The sequence below is a fragment of the Marmota marmota genome, unplaced genomic scaffold (genome assembly GCF_001458135.2).
Source record: "Marmota marmota marmota unplaced genomic scaffold, marMar, whole genome shotgun sequence".
Taxonomy (NCBI): domain Eukaryota; kingdom Metazoa; phylum Chordata; class Mammalia; order Rodentia; family Sciuridae; genus Marmota; species Marmota marmota.
The window spans coordinates 34,824,262-34,842,648 of record NW_026000229.1 but is presented as its reverse complement, the minus strand read 5'-3'; the positions used below and the strand labels follow the sequence as shown (position 1 = coordinate 34,842,648).

The following is an 18,387-nucleotide window of genomic DNA, read 5'->3' as shown; positions in this document are numbered from 1 at the left end:
TCTATCTTCTCTTCCCTTTGCCTGTAGTTACCCTGGCACTATGGCTACACTGCACTTTGTGTGCTGAATGTTGAGCCATTGATTATACTGCAGAAACAGGCACTGGTACTGACAGGTGATTACTGTTTAGTCACAAAGTCAGAGCTCCATGCCTGAGAACGTTTATCTTCAGGACAAGTGAGCTGAGGCAGAGCACCCAAATCCTTATCCTCCAGTTAAACCTCAGAGCTTATTCTCCTCCCAAGACATTATTGGGTCAAAGTAACTTATATTAAGTACTCAGTTAAAAATAAATTTGAATTTTATGAACCACAACAATACCTACACATATTTGTAACAGTTCAGGTAAGAAAATCCATTTATTCTCTCCATATGATGCACAGAACAATCCCTGAAGCTCTTAGAATCATATTGCAACGGAGGCTGGGAGAATTCTTCTTGCTCTTCCCTGGAATGTGTGATTCTGGTTTTCTATGTTTTGCCTATTCTTGAGCGAAGGGACTGAGGCAGCAAGCAGCAAGCAAGTCTGAGTCAGTGACCTAAACTTTTCAAGGTTAATTGCATTTTCTGCCTCATAATAAATGCCTTTAAGCCAGAGAAGCTTTATTTTAACCCATCATGGATGGAGTCAGGCCCTGGCATGGTGAATCCTAATGAGGGGAGCCAACATGAAGAGAGCCCCCACTCATTAAGCTTCACCTTATCCAATCCCATCTACCTGTGAGGCACACATATTTTAAGTACCAACTAAGTGAGGCTTCGAGGGGACAAGAAGGATTACAGCTTCCTTCACCTTCAGCCACATGCTGTTAAATGGGAGCTGACTGAGGTTTCATGGGCCCCTGGAGAAAGCAGAGATAAAAGGGAGGGATTACAGAAAGTGGGCCCCTGCTGGCCAAAAGTACAAGAGGCCAGGGGTTAAAGAAGACCACATTAGCGCTGGGGTTATGGCTCAGCAGTAGAGCGCTCGTCTAGCATGTGCAGGGCCCTAGATTTGATCTTCAGCATCACATAAAAATAAATAAATAAAAAATAAAGGTATTGTGTTCAACTACAACTAAAAATAAAAATATTTAAAAAAAGAAGACCACATTAAGATAAGGGGGCTTAGAAGAGAGGCAAGAGCTGAAGTTGTCCTCTGAAGTCTGACAGGGAAAAAAGATTGGCACTCAGGGGCTGGGGATGTGGTTCAAGCGGTAGCGCGCTCGCCTGGCATGCGTGCAGCCCGGGTTCGATCCTCAGCACCACATACAAATAAAGATATTGTGTCCGCCGAAAACTAAAAAAAATATTAAAATTGTCTCTCTCTCTCTCTCTCTCTCTCTCTCTTAAAAAAAAAAAAAGATTGGCACTCAGCCTCCATTCTGGCTTAAATTCATATTTAAATTTCTTGTAGGCCAAAGGCATCCTTGCTGTCCTTGTTAGAGCTTTCTACGGGCACGTGTGTGTGCCAATGTCTGCCAGGTTAAGGAGCAGATGCTGTGTAAAAGCTCTTTAATGTCATAGAGGAATGGACACATCAGTTCATCTTCTCAGGGCCATGGCATGAGTGAGCAGAGCAGAAAAGTGTGACTGAATTACTGGGGCAGCTCTTACCTCCCCTGGTCCCACACTACCCCCAGCCCAGCTATCTGAGGCAGGGGGAGGATGAGGGGCACAAGTGCTAATTGCAGGGCGCCAGATTTCTAAACCTCAGCACCTTCCATGCTCACTTACATTTTCTTTGAAGGGAGGGAACCCCTGCGGGCTCCTGGCCCAGGAGCCCACTTTTTCTTGCTTAGTGGTAAACCAACAAAATCTGTCCAGGAGCTGCTGAGGCTGCAGCTAGGAGAACAGCCAGCTCACTCTGGGAGACGGATCAGGAATCTCATTCCAGGGGGAAATACAGAGATGCCCACTTGAAGTCACACTGTCTTATGCAGCAGGCTGCCATGAATACAAAAGGGACACAGCTTAGCCCTGCCCAGGTGTTCTTCTGGGTCTGGTCTCAGAACTCGGCAGTCAGGCTGGGAAGGATGGGGCCCAAGCAGGCACTTGGTATCCAAACTGTAGCACCAGGAGGCTGCCATGGGAACAGATGACCATGTGACTCCCAGGAGAGCGGCCAAGTCCAGAGGGTGGGAAAGCAGAGTTCAGGGGGGAAACAGGATCCGTGTTCCTTAGCCATGGTTTTTATCTAATCTTTAATACATTCAGGAACTTCTTTGCCCCAATACCCCCCATTCCACATGCAAATTGAGAGAGCAGGGTGGTTTTCATGATCCTGCACTGACGCCTGAAGGGTCAGATGCCAGGTGCAATGCTGCAGGGAGCCCTCTTGGCAGACCTTACTTAGGTCAGAGAACTGGCTTAGATCACCACCACATGGTGTGGCACTCAAATGATGTGCACGTGGGGTGGGGGAATCACATTCAATCTGGAACACAGAGGTCACTGTGTGCAAGTAAATGTCATGGGAAGGAGGACTAAGTGTTCTTTCAGCAGAGATGGCCCCAAACAGACCCAACAAGGGAAAATAAGACCCTCTGAGCAGAACCTCAAACCTGCAACTGTTACTGTAAGAGCAGGGCTAACAGGAGGGCCAGACTTATTGAGATATTAATGATGATCCTTCTAGAGCTACACCATCTTATTCCTACATGGGTTCTTTTTGTCTAGTGGTTTCTGGAAGAAAAGAAAAGAAAAACAGAGCTTGGCCTGAAGAAAATCAGTTTGTCCATCTTTCCCATGGCAAGGCCATTTTTACAAATAAGGGGACAGATTCTTAGAAGCATCACTACCACATCTTGCTACTGACCAAATAAATATGAGTTGTATTTTTCTGGCCAGTGAGAATATTTCAGAGGACTAGTAATATCAGAGCTGCAGAATTACTAGAAACTTAGCCAGGCTTGCTTGGGAAAAAACAAAACAAACAAAAAGTCATTAGTTTGTGTGCAGTTCATACTCATATTCTCTCTCTCTCATACACACACACACACACACACACACACACACACACACACCTTCCCATACACCTATGCTTCTCATATAATACCGCTTCAGATTACTTTTAAAGAAAGTCAACTTCCCCTTGCCCTTAACCTAAGGACAGTTTGACAACTATTTTTTTTTAAGGTGGGGGGAGGGGGGCAAATGCATGTTATCTGACAAATCTGGGAATTTCTGTGGATGCAGGGAGAGGCCTGGGTGGTCAGGGATTATGAGAACAGTCCATCTATACCTATTCCCTTAACCTCATCTCTCCCACAGAAAATGATTGACCAACACCAACATAAACGATGGATCCAGAGTGGACAAACCTCATAAATAGAAGAGATTGGGATTTCTGAATCCTAGTACAGTCTCATTTTCAAGTATCCTCCCCAGGACATTTGCATTCCCTAGAACTTGAGGTGGAGGTAGGGGAACAGAGTGGAAGTACACTAGAAAGGTAAAAGCCCTGAGAACAAAAGCTAGACTTGGTCAAGGCCCTGTTCAGTTGCTCCTCCTCTGTGATCTCAGACCGGTACTGAAATCTGTCTGAACTTCAGTTTCCTTATTTATAAAACAAGGCTAATACCACATCTCTAGAAGGATTATTTTTGAGGTCCCAAATAAGAGACATAATGTACATAAGAACCCTGTAAATTTTTCCTACCATTTTCCCCTGCCTCCTATGACTCCTCTTCCTTCAGAATGAATGGACTTAAAACTCTATGAGGCTTCAGCAATGAGAATATGCCCTCAAGGTACAGAAGCCCACTTTCCCTGGATAAGAACTCTGGGGTAGATCCTGGCCAGCTTTTCACCTTGCAGTGTCCCCTCCCTTATAGGAATCTGACATCATTTTGGAAATCTTCCCTAAGTGGTTCTCAAAGCACAGATCTGCGTCTTCTCTATACCCCAAGGCTATGTCTTCCAGACTTGGTCAGAGAAGAGTAGAAAATATAAAATACACACAATCAACCCAAACTCCTTTAGATGCCTGGCAGTTGTTCCTCCTGCTATAAAGAAAAAAGGCAGAACCTCTACTATGTTCCTGACATGCTCTGTGAGAAAGAGGAGTTGAATGAGGTTGAAGACCAGATACCATACAATTCCAATAGACACTGTACCTTATAATGCTTTGGTTTTGACTAAATTAAAAAGAAAAATGTGTCTGGCAAAAAAATTAACTCAGAGCCTTTTGGTGGGGGAGCAGGGGGTAGTACCAGGGATTACACTCAGGGGCACTCAACTACAGAGCCACATCCCCAGCCTTTTTTTTTTTTTTTTTAATTAGAGACAGGGTCTCACTGAGTTGTTTAGCACCTTGCTGTTGCTGAGGCTGGCTTTGAACTTGTGATCCTCCTGCCTCAGCCTTCTGAGCTGCTGGAATTACAGGTGTGGGCTGTAAAGTCTGGAGACTACCGGGCAGTGGTGCCTGGCAACTCAGAACCTCTTAAGGAACATAACAGGTTCTCTCTGGTGTTAAAGCTACAGGAGCTGACTGTAGCACCAACCCCCTGCCCCCAACATTCTCAGGTGAATGGATGTACAACAGGATTAAGAAGGGTGAGTAGAGCCCAGGACTCCCTGATCAGAGTCTCAAGGTCACACACAGCTGCTGGCATCTTATGCTAGGACTAGATGGGTCAAGTCATTCTCGCTGCTTCTCTTGAGAAGGACAGCAGCACCTCCCTTGAAAGCCCCTCATAACAGCAGATAGAAAGAAATCAGTTAGGCTCCAGAACCTGCCTCTTGGTTTCTGGTCCCACTGGTGGTACAAGGTCAGGTTTATGAATATCTCCCCTTTCCAGCACTAAATGGAAACAACCTTCCTGGACCAACAATACCCAGAGGCCCAAGAGAAAAGTGAGACAGCTGGGGCCATGAGCCAAACATGGGTGGAGAGATGGTTTACTGTACAAATGCTAAGGCCTGGGAAAGCAGGAGGACAAACCCCATATCTCTCAATTGTGGCAGTCCCAGTGGTGGAGGAGAAGAGGAAGAAGAGGAAAGACAGGAGGCAGACAGCTAGCTTGCTCTGAAGGTAGAGTTTCCAAACAGCCTGTTATATATTCCTTCACCTGGGGATGCCTGGAGGACAGTCTGATGTTATAGTTAGGTCCTGTAGCTTTGACTCTGGAAATAATCTGTTATTTTAAGAGAAGCTCTGAGTTAATTTACTAAAACACATTTTACCTGATACTTTTTTCTTTTTATTCTAATCAAAGTCAAAGCATTAAAAGGTATAGTGTCTATTGAATCATGTGTATTTCATCCTCTATTGTTAATTAACAGAACTGCTCCGTACTTAGAACCAGTGGTTCTCAAACTTGAGCCTGAATCAGAATCACTTGCCTCCAAGTGATTCTAGTTAAAACACAGATTTCCCAGCACCCCACTGAGTGTCAGGTCCAGTGGATCTGGGGTGGGGCCTGAGACTTCTTGTTTCTAACAAATTCCCAGATAAGCCTGGTGTGGTGGTACATGCCTGTAATCCTAGCAGCTGGGGAGTTCAAAGCCAGCCCCAGCAAAAGCAAGGTGCTAAGCAATCCAGTGAGACCCTGTCTCTAAATAAAATACAAAATAGGGCTGGAAAGGTGGCTCAGTGGCCGAATGCCCCTAAATTCAATCCCTGGTACCCTCCCCACAAAAAGAAAAAAGAAAAATAAGCAAACAAATTCCTAGGTGATGCTGGTCTGGAGACTATTGGACTAGATCTACCCTTCTCCAGCATCTGTTGGTGACTAGTAGCTCTTGTAGCCAAGACTGCAGAGCTAAGTGGAAGAAGTGGATTTTTGAACTCTACCAGAGTCCAGTTCCATCTGCACAATTCTCACTTTCATTTAACTCCCATGTTTTCATGTACCAAGAGGACCAACTTCAGAGCATGAGTCTGTGAGTCAAATGCTATAGAGAAACTCTGCTCCTTCCTGCCAGGTTTTCAAATTCTGCCTTTTATGACAGTTGGCAGCTGCCCAATTCTGGATGCAAGGTTCAAGTCCCCAATTACCATTTATATTCATCGGCTAACTAGCTCAAAACTCGCTGCATGTTTGCTATGAATGAGATCACCGGAAAGTAACGCTAGCAGTTATCATCAACACTAATTCAGAGAAAGAGTCCCCTTCTCACCCCAGTTCTGCTGTCAGTGGCAGGAATCTATTCGAGAATGTTTCATCTCCTGGTCTGTAGGCTCTGGTGTCTTGGAAGGAGGCTGAGTGCTGCCCTAGCCCTCTGCCTACTGCTGACTCCTGTCTGCACCTGCTTTCCTTAAGGCTTCTCAGTCAGACTTTTGCCTTGGTGTCATGACCAGCTCTCCCCTTCTCTCCCTTTTCCTGGAAAAGGATCCAGCCGCCCTCCATGGAGGGCTGGGGGAATATGCCCTGAACACATAGTTCTATGCCAGAAGACAAGTCCTCCATGTTCAGCATTGAGTAGGGAATTAGGGGCAGGAGGAAAATGATGTCAGAAAGGCAAGCAATCCATTGGGCAAGTCTTTTCTCTCTGTGCCTCAGTTTCCCACCTCTTAAATGGTCTTCTGTCACTTTACATGTGCAAAGTCTCTGATTCTGTTATTAGTTGACCAGAGTAATCATATTCCAGGTCTCTCTTCTCCTAAACAAAGTTGTTTTCTTTTGTTTGTTTGTTTTATTGTTTTGGTACTAGGGATTGAACCCGGGGATATTCAACCCCTAAGCCATATCCCCAGCCCTTTTTATTTTTTCTTTTAAAGCAGGGTCTTACTAGATTGCTTAAGGCCTCACTAAGTTGCTGAGCTGGCTTTGAACTTATGATCCTCTTGCCTCCGCCTCCTGAGCTGCTTGGGTCATAGGTGTGTGCCACCATGCTTGGCCTAAACAAAGATTTTAAAAAGTTTTTCCTTTTTTTTGGTCGTTTTTAAAAAGGATAATCAGGTAGCTCTAACAAGGTAGATGTTTAAGGCATTTATCACTAGTTTAACTAATTGAAAAAATTCAGGGCCATTGCTCACAGTAAATGGGAAGAGTAACTAAAGAGAATTCATTCAATTCTAGAAGCTGCATCTAGCTGGCCTGAGACAGTGAATACCATATGTAAAACTATTCTGCTACGATGAATTTGGTCATTTCACTTTGCATTGTGAGTGATGGAAAAGTTCTGTTAGATCCCCTGTGCATGCCTTCACCCTCACATGGTGAGGATCATTGCAGGAACTTCTCAGAGTAGATCCTGAGGCTATTACTATCCTCTGTCCTCCAAGCACTGCTTAGACTACAGTTGGCAGTGGGGACCCTGAATCATGGGAAGGCCTTAGGGGTAAAATGGCTGGGGTAAGAGTAGGGAATAAAGTTTTATTTGTATGATCCTGTATATAGGATAGGGAACTCTTCCAATGTCCAGTTATGTAAGAAAGAAGAACTGACAGAGAAGGGTCTGATAAATGTCCCTTCTAATCTCATCCTGGCAGCATCCCAGACTTAACCAGAGGCAGAGTCTCTGACCTTGGGCTGAGGTAGAAGCTGAGGGTGTGCTTTGAGATACATGCCCTGGTCCTTAAACTTGTTAGTTTCCTGTCATTCTCCCAGATGTTTCAGTGGCTGAGCAGCAACAGGTGTCTCTTGGTCTATAAATAATTCTTGGACTTGGAAACACATCTCTCATGTACTGGCAGAGAGGTGGGGATGACCTGGTGTGGTCTGGCCTTTGAAGTGTGATAGAAAGAAGCCAGACTTCTGGCCTCCTCTGTAAGAGTGACTGCTCATTTTGCATATTTTGGCAGTATTGTAAATGGAGGTGAGGCAGGAGCCTTGACCCAGCAGTTCCCCCAAGGTTCCTGAAACATCCCTGTCATCTGGGTGCCTCTATATCACAAGGCTACAATATGGAGACCAAGATTTACAGAGGCACACACAACACTGGTTGAGATGTCACCAATGAAAAAATCCTGTACGTCTGCTGCCCACTGAATATTGTTATGGTTTGGATATGAGGTATCTCCCAAAAGTTCATGTGTGAGATAATGCAAAAAGGTTTAGGGGTGAAATGATTGGGTTATGAGACCTTTAACCCAGTCAAGTGGATTCATCCCCTGATAGGGATTAACTGAGTAGTAACTCCAGGCAGGTAGGGTGTGGCTGAAAGAGGGGTTGTCCCTGGGGGCATACCTTTTGGGTTCATATTTTGTCCTTGTTTTGCAGAGCTCTCTGCTTCCTGGGTGCCGTGTTCCCAGCTGCTTTCCTCCACCACACACTTCTGCCATGATGTTCTGCCTCACCTTGTGCCCAAGGAATGGAGGAGTGAGACATCTGAAATCGTGAGCCTCAAATAAGCTTTTCCTCCTAAATCATTCTTGACCCGTCTTTTGGTCACAGCAGCAGAAAAGCTGACTAAAGCAATTGTGTTGTTTGAAGGTTAAAAAAAATGAATGAAAACCACTGGGAAAAACACCAACTGTATTTACTAAGTGCTTTGGGCAAGGTACTACCTGAGTGACTTCAAGGTTTAGAGATACTGAAAAAGTGACCTGGGAAAAGTCATTTTCTCTCTGATCTCATGGTACTCTCTGTACCCCTTCACAATTCTACTGCCAACCTTCCCCTGTTCTTGTCCACTGTTGTCTGAGGTGGAAACTTGTGTGCAGTGTTTGCATTTGTGGTCCACAGCCTACTGCCTAGCACATGGTCATCAAGAAGAATTGGTTGATTAATTACTCAATGAGTATGACCAGGCTAATTGGCAACAGCTAGTCTTACTTGATGAGCTCCTTCCTCCTGGGTCTTCAATGTTTATTATCTGATGAAATCAGTGTAGGAAAGAATAGAAAAGGCCATTCCTGGAGATGGTGTCCCTGCCCAAATTAGAGTTCAATGAAACCCCAGAAGTTAATTTCAGGATTGGCCTGGTGGGTATAACCTTTGTCTAATTTGCTGATTTTAACAGCATAATATGTGTTTGGGAGGGGATGGGAAAAGGCTGAGTGAGACAGGGGGCTCCTGCCTAAATAACTTGAGTTCCCCAAAAGGTGTTTGCAAAGCTGCCCAGCTCCAAAATAACTGCATGTGCCACCAACACAGTCAAGGGAAAGTAAAACAGCTCTGTTTCCAGGAAGGTCTCTAACTGGGCCCTTGCCACTGGAAAGGAATTAAAAGCTCAATGCTGGAAAAGACTAATCATTACATTTGCTTAATTATATTGATGCGAACCTCATAGCCAAGTTCTTTTTAGGAAGTTAATGCTGAAGAACATTTCCCTGCGCCTGGGCTAATGTGGAAGAGGATTTAGAGTGTTTTTAAATTCTGGAAACAATCAAAGGCCTTTCTATGGGCAAATTCCACATGTCTCTAGGGGTTTACTTTTTCCCTTACAGTTTTTCTGATGCTTTTCCTGTCTTTCTAAAATGCCTCCTGGCACCTGGCCAAGGTGCCACAGTATCTTTGGTTTTTAGCATCTTGGGTCAATGTGTGATGAATTATAATCCAGGACTGGATACCTCTGCTAAGTTAATTGTTACAGGTTAGGTTCCTTTGGAAGTAGACTCTGGAATAGAGTTTAGCATGCGGGATATTTGTTTAGAAGTGCTCTTGGGGTCAATATCCTTGGAAGGGAGGGAAGAAAAGTGGAGTGAGAGAGGTTGAGCTGCCACATAAGCTTATCACTATCTTGGCTGAACCATGGGGATTTCTGAAGCTGGGATGGTCCTTCAGAATTGCTTCAAGTTTAGTCAAGAAAGCCAGGCATTTACACACTCACCTGAGCAGTCATTGAATAGAAACCACTGCCAACAGCACTCCTGGTGCTGTTGATCCTGGGGGGATCTGGGTGAAACATCAGATTCCATCACATCAGAAACCCAAAATCATAACTACCAGAGCCAACTGCTTGCAAAGCATTCTGCAAACATTAACTCTAAGGCTAAAAATTTCATAAGGAAGGTTTCTATGAACCCCATTTTATAAAGAGGAAGCCAAGACCTAGTGAAGTTAACAGACCTGCATAAGACTCCACAACTAATATGCGGGACTTAAATCCAGACCTGCTTTGCTCCAAAGCACATATTCTTTCGAAATGCCCATCCTTTAATTTTGATGGGCTGTAGCTCCATTCTCCTCTGCAATTTTTAGATGGTTTTATAATTCTTTGACTCTCTCTCTCTCAATATTTATCTATGCACATATAAAACCCCTTGGCTGAATTTTTCTCTGAACTCATTGGATCTCTTAGACCTAGGCACTATTGGTCTTGTTCAATTGGAAAACCACTCCTGTTGGAAATAGGACAAATATTGGGTTTTTCCATGAGGACACACACAAAGAGAAATCTTAACAAGAGTTAAAAATCTAACAGGAGTAGTGCATAGGGCACAGTCTATAAACCCAGAGACTTGGGAGGCTGAGACAAAAGGATTGTAAGCTCAAGCTCAAGGCCAGCCTTAGCAACTCAGTGAGACCCTGTCTCAAAACAAAAAATGAAAAGGACTGGGAATGGAGCTTGTGGTAAAGCACCCATGGGTTCAATCCCTAGTACAAAAACTAAACAAACAAGCAAAAAAACCTCAAAGCAAAACAAAACCCTAGCAGGAAACCAGTGATTTTCAACAATATTTGAAGAGTATGAGGTAAGAAACAAGAAGCATTTAAAACCAGATTACTTACATTTTTCTTTAGATTTTTTAAAAAAACTAGAACATTTTTATCTTCTAGAGATTAGATGTCAGCTGGTAACCAGTTCCAAATCCCCCTTGTCTAGGGAATTGATGAGGCAGATATACCGTAAGGCTACACACACCCTTCCTATATCCCCTGAAGGCCGTAATTAATCTTGTTCTTTCTTTGCATACTCCAGATCTCCCTAATCTTCAGCATGGCCTGGAAAGGTCAAAAGAAGTCATGAATTCAAGATAAGAAAGGTTGCTGCCTTAGCAAAAAGATGCATCATTGGATGCTCTGTGGACTTTCTCTTCTGGGGTAGGGTATTTTATATGTTTTTCTCTAGATGGAACCCAGGGGCACTCTACCACTGAGCTACACCCTCAACCCTTTTAATTTTTTAAAATTTTGAGACAGGGTCTTGCTAAGTTGTTTAGGGCCTCACTAAATTGCTAAGGCTAGCTTTGAACTTGTGATCCTCCTGCTTCAGGCTCCTGAGCTGATGGGATTACAGGCATGTACCACTGTGCCTGGCTCTGGGGTGCTCTTTTTGTCAAAGATGGATACTTAGAAAAGCATGTGGCATCAGACCATGTAAGATGCAGAATCAACTGAACAGGCTCTGGAGCTGCCTCCTCAGTGTATTCAAGTCCACATGCCAAGGAAGAATTCCCTTGAGGCCCTTACTTGTACCCATTCTTCTAGCCCAGGGAGACTCTAGAGATGAGGAATGATGGGATGATTCCCTAAATTTTCCATTAACTGGAAAGTGAACCTTATTTTTGGACATGGGGAGAATCTCAAATTATAATGGGAGGGTGTAACAGCAGTAAATTTATCTCGTAAATACAAGGTACAAAGGTAGTTAGGTGAAAGCGAGACTGCCAGAAAGACCTCACAAAGGAAGTGATTTACAAATTGAGTCTGAGGGAGGCACCAAAGCTTGAAGCTTGATGGCTCGGGAGCAGATGAGATGTAGAAGGAACAGGATGTTCAGAGCAGGAAGTGCTCTAGGAATTTCAACCAACTGCCCTGGTACAAAGAGGTCTATTGCAGGAGATCAGTACTGAGAGGTAGTCAGCCAGTTGGTGAAGGACCATGAATGCCCTGAGGAATTTATTCTGTAGGCGAAGGTAGGGGTGAAAAGATTTTTAATAAGGAAAAATACCTGTATGGATTTCATGTGGGTGGAGGAGTACTGACAGACAGTGAGTAGATATGGGAGAACAAGTAAGAAATCATTGCCACAATCCAGGTGAGCTATGGGCAATAAGATAATGGTAATGAAGGTAAAAATATGTTGGATAAAGGAATATTTAAGGGGCAGAATAAAGTGTATTTAAGTGAACACCTAAAGAAAGGAGTAAAAGTAAATTAGGAGTGGAGGACAGTTTCCACAATTTAATTTCAGCAAGGAGGGTGGGTGAATTGGTTGAAAAGCTATCTTTAAATTGAGTGTTATCATTGATGACTTTGGTGAGTGGACCATTAATCCTTTTAAGGCTTTGACTACAGAATTAATTAAGAAAATAATTAAGGAATAATTAAGATTTCTTAGATCAAACTATTGATTTATTTTTAGAGCAGATTGTTTTGGCAAATCCTAGAATACATTTCCTTTTTGTAGGTACCAATATTGAAGTCAATTATCAAAGCATAGAATTCATGTTTGTATTAATAAGAGAATTATACTTTTCTTTCAAGCAAGTTTTAGATGCTCTTTTCTGAGATTCCATAGCATTCTGGGCATTCCTTCTCAATATGTTGAATCAATATGTTGCAATTATGCACTAACTTGCCTTGGAGGGTTGATGGGTGGGCCAAGGATCTTGTCTTATTCTCACTGGTACACTTGATACCTGAAACACAATAGGTACTCAAGAAATGAATCTTGCCTGGCATGATAGCACATACCTATAATTCCAGTGGCTTGGGAGGCTGAAGCAGGAGGATTGCAAGTTCAAAGCCAGTCTCAACAATGTAGCAAGGCCCTAATCAATGATGTGAGACATAATAAAGAGTAAAAAGGGCTGGGGATGTGGCTCAGTGGTTAAGTGCCCCTGGGTTCAATCCCTAGTACCAGAGAGAGAGAGAGAGAGAGAGAGAGAGAGAGAGAGAAGAAATGAATCTAAATGAATCTGGATTGAATCGAAGCTGCAAAAATAAAAGTCATTAGTCAGGTGTGATGGTGCATGCCTGTAATCCCAGTGGCTCGGGAGGCTAAGGCAGGATCTTGAGTTCAAAGCCAGCTTCAGCAAAAGAAGTGAGGTGCTAAGCAATTCAGTGAGACCCTGTCTTTAAATAAAATATAAATTAGGGCTGTGGATGGGGATGTGGCTCAGGAGTTGAGTGCCCTTGAGTTCAACCTGGTATGCTCCCTCCCTCCAAAAAAGTCATGTCTAACAGATACAATTTGAAGTGCTCTTTATCTAGAATGGCCTACAGAACTGAAACTAATTCCACACAGAAAACTAAGGAGTTGCTCCTGTTAACTCAGCCCAGTCTTAACAGTAACATTAAGTCTTATGTATTGGTGATCATTTTTACACCAAATAGAGTCAATTCCAGATCTGAAATACAATACATCTGGAGTTAGCCCATCATCAGGAACTTTGGAGGCAGTGTTTTCTCACCTCTAAAATTCTTTTTTTGTTTGTCTTGTGGTGCTGTGGATTGAATCCAGGGCATTGTGCACTCGTGGCAAGCACTCTATGAACTGAGCTATATTCCCAGCTCCTTCACCTCTAAGATTTTTATTCAAGAATTATATTAAGAGAATTACTGGCACTCATATATATTGTCAAATTAGCCTCGCCAGCTATAAAATGTTTTCTCTTTTAAGGGATATTGTCAGAAAAAGCTGGGCTTGCAGGTATAGGGGTGGAGGGAGTGAATGTTTCATTTTTGGTTCTTCTGAGTTGAATTAAATATTTTAAGTTAATAATCTTTGACTTGTTATTAGGGGATGTGTAAATATGCTTTTTTTTTTCTTTTACAGATTATGGTTGCTAGGAATTCATGATTTAAGAATTGTGAAGGTCAAGAATGTGAAATTTTAACTAATACCTGAAACGATAGCCTTGAAGATAAGAGTCCCTCAGACATCTGTGCACTCCTTCTTTTGGAGCAAACTAGTGCAAGGGCTACTGCTGAGAGGCAGGCAGTTTAGCTGCAGCAGTGTGGAACTCATTAATGAGTTTCAACACTTGCTCTTCAGTGTCTACAAGGCTCTGGCAATCTAAATTTAGGTCTACTTAATGGAATGGCTTTGCTTTAAAAATATCTTCTTCCCCAAAATGCATTTAATCTTACACATTTGGAACAATGAAACTGTGTGTCCATGATCGTTTTTTACCAAGGAGAGACAGGAAGAAGGACAGAGTTACTTAGTGATGACTTAATTTTAAATGTTTTACAATGACATAAAATACTTGTGACTTTCAATGACAATTTATAAAAATCAAAATATGAATGGGTCATGAATAATTAGGTGTTAATAATAACAATATACTTTTGTGAACAACGGTGTTTCATAAAATAGAGTTAAATATTAGGGATTAGGCAGATGCAGAACTTTAAGACCATGAATATTTCACATTATTTTTAATTTCCTGCTGTACTGGGCAGATTAGTATCTCCACAAATTCATGTGTACCCAAAACCTAAGAATATGATCTTCTATTTTTTTTCTTTTTTGGTACCAGGGATTGAACCCAGGGACGCTTAACTACTGAGCTATATCTCCAGAATCCCCCTTTTTTAAGCATTAAAAAAAATTTTTTTTAGTTGTAGATGGACACAATACCTATATTTTATTTATTTATGTGGTGCTGAGAATCAAACCCAGTGCCCCACACATGCGAGGCAAGTGCTGTACCACCGAACCACAACCTCTGCAGCCCTTTTTATTTTTTATTTATTTATTTTTTAGTCATTCAAAATTTTAATGCATGCCGTGAGAAATGAACTTTTAAATCAACTGAATTTTAAGGAAAATGAAACAGGAAATAAATTAGACCCCATGTTAAAACAGGAGGTCAGCTAACATCCAAACTTAAGGATGTAATGGGCACAGCCAGCCATCAATTCTACAGTTTTCTTCTAAAGGCTGAAGTCTTTTAAACAGAACTTTGCTATGAGTAGTCCAGAGATCAACAGCTTTTGGAAATGTTTAACAGGGATGGTGATCAGGGACTCGTTTCCTTGGTGCTGCTTTGATGATGTTGTTCACACGCAGAATCACCTCTGCTGCTTTAGCTGCACTCAGAAATATGGAATGCTTCACGTATTTGCATGTCATCCTTGCACAGGGGCCATGCTAATCTTCTCTGTATCGTTCCAATTTTGGTATATGTGCTGCCGAAGTGAGCACTTATTTTTTATTTTGAGTCAGGGTCTGCTAAACTGCTTAGAGTCTTGCTAAGTTGCTGAGGCTGGCTTTGAACTTGTGATCCTCCTGCCTCAGCCTCCTGAGTTGCTGGGATTACAGGTGTGTGCCATTGTGTCTGGCTAAAATGTTTTCTTATGTGGAAATGAGGTCTGTGCAGGTATCATCGGTAAGATGAGGTCACACTGGATTTGGCTAGGTCCACACACCATGTAGACACAGACACAGAAAGAAGAAACACAGTGGTGTGAAGACAGAGGCAGAGACCAAGGAATGGCAAGGACCAGCAGGTGCTAGGAAGAGGCAAGGAAGCATTTGTCCCTAGAACCCACAGAGGGAGCAGGGTCCTGCTGACACCCTGATTTCAAGTTCCCAGCCTTCAGCACTGTGAGACGGCAAGTTTCTGTCATTTCAAGCCACTTAGTTTGTGATAATTTTTTTGTTAACGGCAGCCATAGAAAATGAATATACCTTTAAGGGAGGTGGCACACAACTGTGATCTCTGCTACTCGGAGGCCAAGGCAAGAGGATTCTAAGTTCATGGCCAGCCTGGGCAACTTAGTAAAGCCCTATCTCAAATAAAAAATATAAAGGAATGTAGCTTGGTGGTACAGCATCCATGGGTTCAATCCTCAGTACTGAAGGGCTATCTTATCTATTTATCTCAGGAGTTTCCAAGCATACATGTTGATTTTTCTTAATTGCTATGGCATAGTGAGAAGTCCTATGCCAAATATTCTTTGGCATCAAATGAGACCTGTTACTGAATGTTTCATATGTGCATGTGTTAACCTCCCAGTGACATTTGAGCTCTTCAGCACACAGCTTGCACTAAGAAAGCATTCAATGAGCTGACTCTGAAATGACACCCTCAAAGAATGGAGCTCTTAAGGGCTTTTGGTTGACAAAGACAAAAGTCCCAAGAACTTAATGAAAATAGTGTTTTTCTAAAGTAAGTGTTCAATAAACCAATAATTAATTTTCTTGATTTTTATAATGAGATGCTACTTGGAAAAATATAAACATTATTCAAGTCTCAGTTATTTTAGGTGTAGTTGGGAATCAATGTCAAGTATGAATAGTTTAAAGGTCAGCCAGAGATTTGGGCAGAGTTTGGGGCTCCTCTGTCTGCCCCTCCCCTTTCTTCCTCATGCTGCAGTTCTCCTGAATGCTGGCCTCTGCGGGTTTGACAGAAACTGTGATATCTGAAAGCTTTAGCTGCCTTATATGTTACCAGATAGGACACACCCTCAAGCTGAAAGCCATACATGACTGGGAAAGTTAGCCACTGCCATTCCTTTCTTGCAAGAGTAGACCCTACTTAAATTCTGCTTTTTATCATGCCTTAGTAGTGTTATATTTTGCCCAGTATTTACAGTTACCTGTGGAAAAGTTGGTTTAATAGGATGTACTTGGTTATTACAGAAAGCAGAAATTGCCTTCTTCAAAAAATATTTATTTTAAAAAAATATTTATTTTTTAGTTGTAGTTTTATTTATTTTTATGTGGTGCTGAGGATCGAACCCAGGGCCACGCGCATGCTAGGCCAGTGCTCTACCGCTGAACCACAACCCCAGCCCCTAAAGAGTTTGTCATTTTAAAAATAAAATTGTTCCTTAATACAAATAACTAGAAAGAGTATTAAAAGTCAAAGTCACAGACAGCTATAAGCAGAGGGGAACTGATTTAAACTACTGCTCAGAGGGCTTCAACTTAAATTTTAAAAACATGACATTACTTTTATCTGGTACATTAGAATGTCATTACAGATGAAGTAGGTACTGGGTCCCTGAGCTCACACACAAAAAAGTGAAGCATCATGGACACACAACCAGATGCCTCCCCACTCTGAACATACTGAATCCTCATGCAACCTGTGTGATGACTGTGTAGGGACAGGATCATGGGGACACGCTGCATAGTAGAACAAAACTTTCACCATATTCTTTTAAAATATCTTTCCAAAGCCTTATTTCCTCTGACTGCCACCCCAATCTCTCTTCCTCCCAGGTCTCCCTCTTCCAGTCCTATCCAGTCTCCTTGCTCTCTTCTCTTTTCTTTTCTAAAGACAAAGTTCATAACTGCTCCAAATCTGCCAGCTGTATCCATCTCTCTGATCCTCACGACAAAGGCAGACTAGCCAAACAGTGCCAGTGCAGGAGCCAGCACTGTGATGTGGAGCATGATAGTAAACACTCACAATTTGATGGTTTTCTTCTGACATATTTATGTGCTCATATACATGTGGAAGTAACCTAGGAAGGGAAGGCATTCTGAGTTCCATGTGCAAAGTGCTTCATTTACACCCATGATTTCTAAGAGTTTCATTTTTCGGATGAAGAACCACTCTCAGTCTCTTTACACCTCTGGGGTATCTCTAACTTAGCAGTGTAAACTCAAAACATGAAAAACATGTCTTGGAGTCTTGGGGGAGGGAGGATTGGGTTGTGTTGTCAGGAGGGAAGTTTTAGGGTCTGGGCTGCTTGAGGGAAGGGATTTAGAGAGTCCCATTCAATAGGCAGGCTCCAGGGATGGAAGAGGTGCTGGTCTTCACCTTCCTCTCTTCCATCCCCCTTCTCCTTTTGAGGTAGTCTCATGGCTTCCAACTGTTCCTCAAACACTCCAAGCTCATTTTTAAAAATAGACACACTCTAAATAATGGCTCAGTTAATTTATTTCCTAACGTTAATTAAAGCAGACACTTTGGAAGTCTCATAGGCAATTTTAGTCTTAAAAACACTGGGTAACCCCTTTCAAATAGTAAACTACTTCTCTCAGTTTACCCATAAGCTAAAAAAGTACAAGCTTCTAAATTATCAAACATCTTGTCAATGTGGGGTGAACTGGTCCAAAAGAAAAGGAAACCACTGTCCCTACACCTATAAAAGACAATTTTTAAAGTTATAACTTGAATAGAATTTAATGAATATTGGTACATAAACAAGCTGTTTCATTGTACGATAGCCTTTAAGATCTGAATTTCCTAACTAAAGGTCCTGAATAGCTCATTTTTAGCCAGTATCATACATTGGTCTGAAAGTATATGTAAGAATACTGGTTAGGAAACATATTTTTGGTAGATTACAAAAAGGCCATGCATGGCTACAAAAATTTCCATTTAAACTGTGTTTCAAACTCCATATATTTAGAACCTATCATCACAATTTCAGTTGATAACTTTAAGTTAGGCAAAAATCAAGTTAAAACTGTCTTTCTATACACTTAAGTGTTTTAGAAAAAGTGATTTGCAAAAGAAAATCCATTTGAAATTCTAAATTTGATTTTTAAATGATTATGATTCCTGGTTTTAAGGCAGTTTCAAGGAATGGAAAGGCATGAGAAACAGAAGAAAGAAAAAGAAAGAAAGAAAGAGAGAGAGAAGAAGAAGGAGGAGGAGGAGGAGGA

At 42.1% G+C, this 18,387-nt stretch overlaps 1 protein-coding gene and 1 non-coding gene across 7 annotated transcripts in view; both read right to left on the bottom strand.

The window, feature by feature from the left end:
- The window catches only part of Frmd5 (FERM domain containing 5), a 323,742-nt gene that overhangs the window by 47,520 nt on the left and 257,835 nt on the right, over window positions 1-18,387 (bottom strand). The gene's annotated exons all lie outside the window — the stretch shown is intronic.
- On the bottom strand, window positions 14,861-14,967 carry LOC125613450. The gene has a single exon (XR_007344017.1). It is a non-coding gene; the product is annotated as a U6 spliceosomal RNA (small nuclear RNA).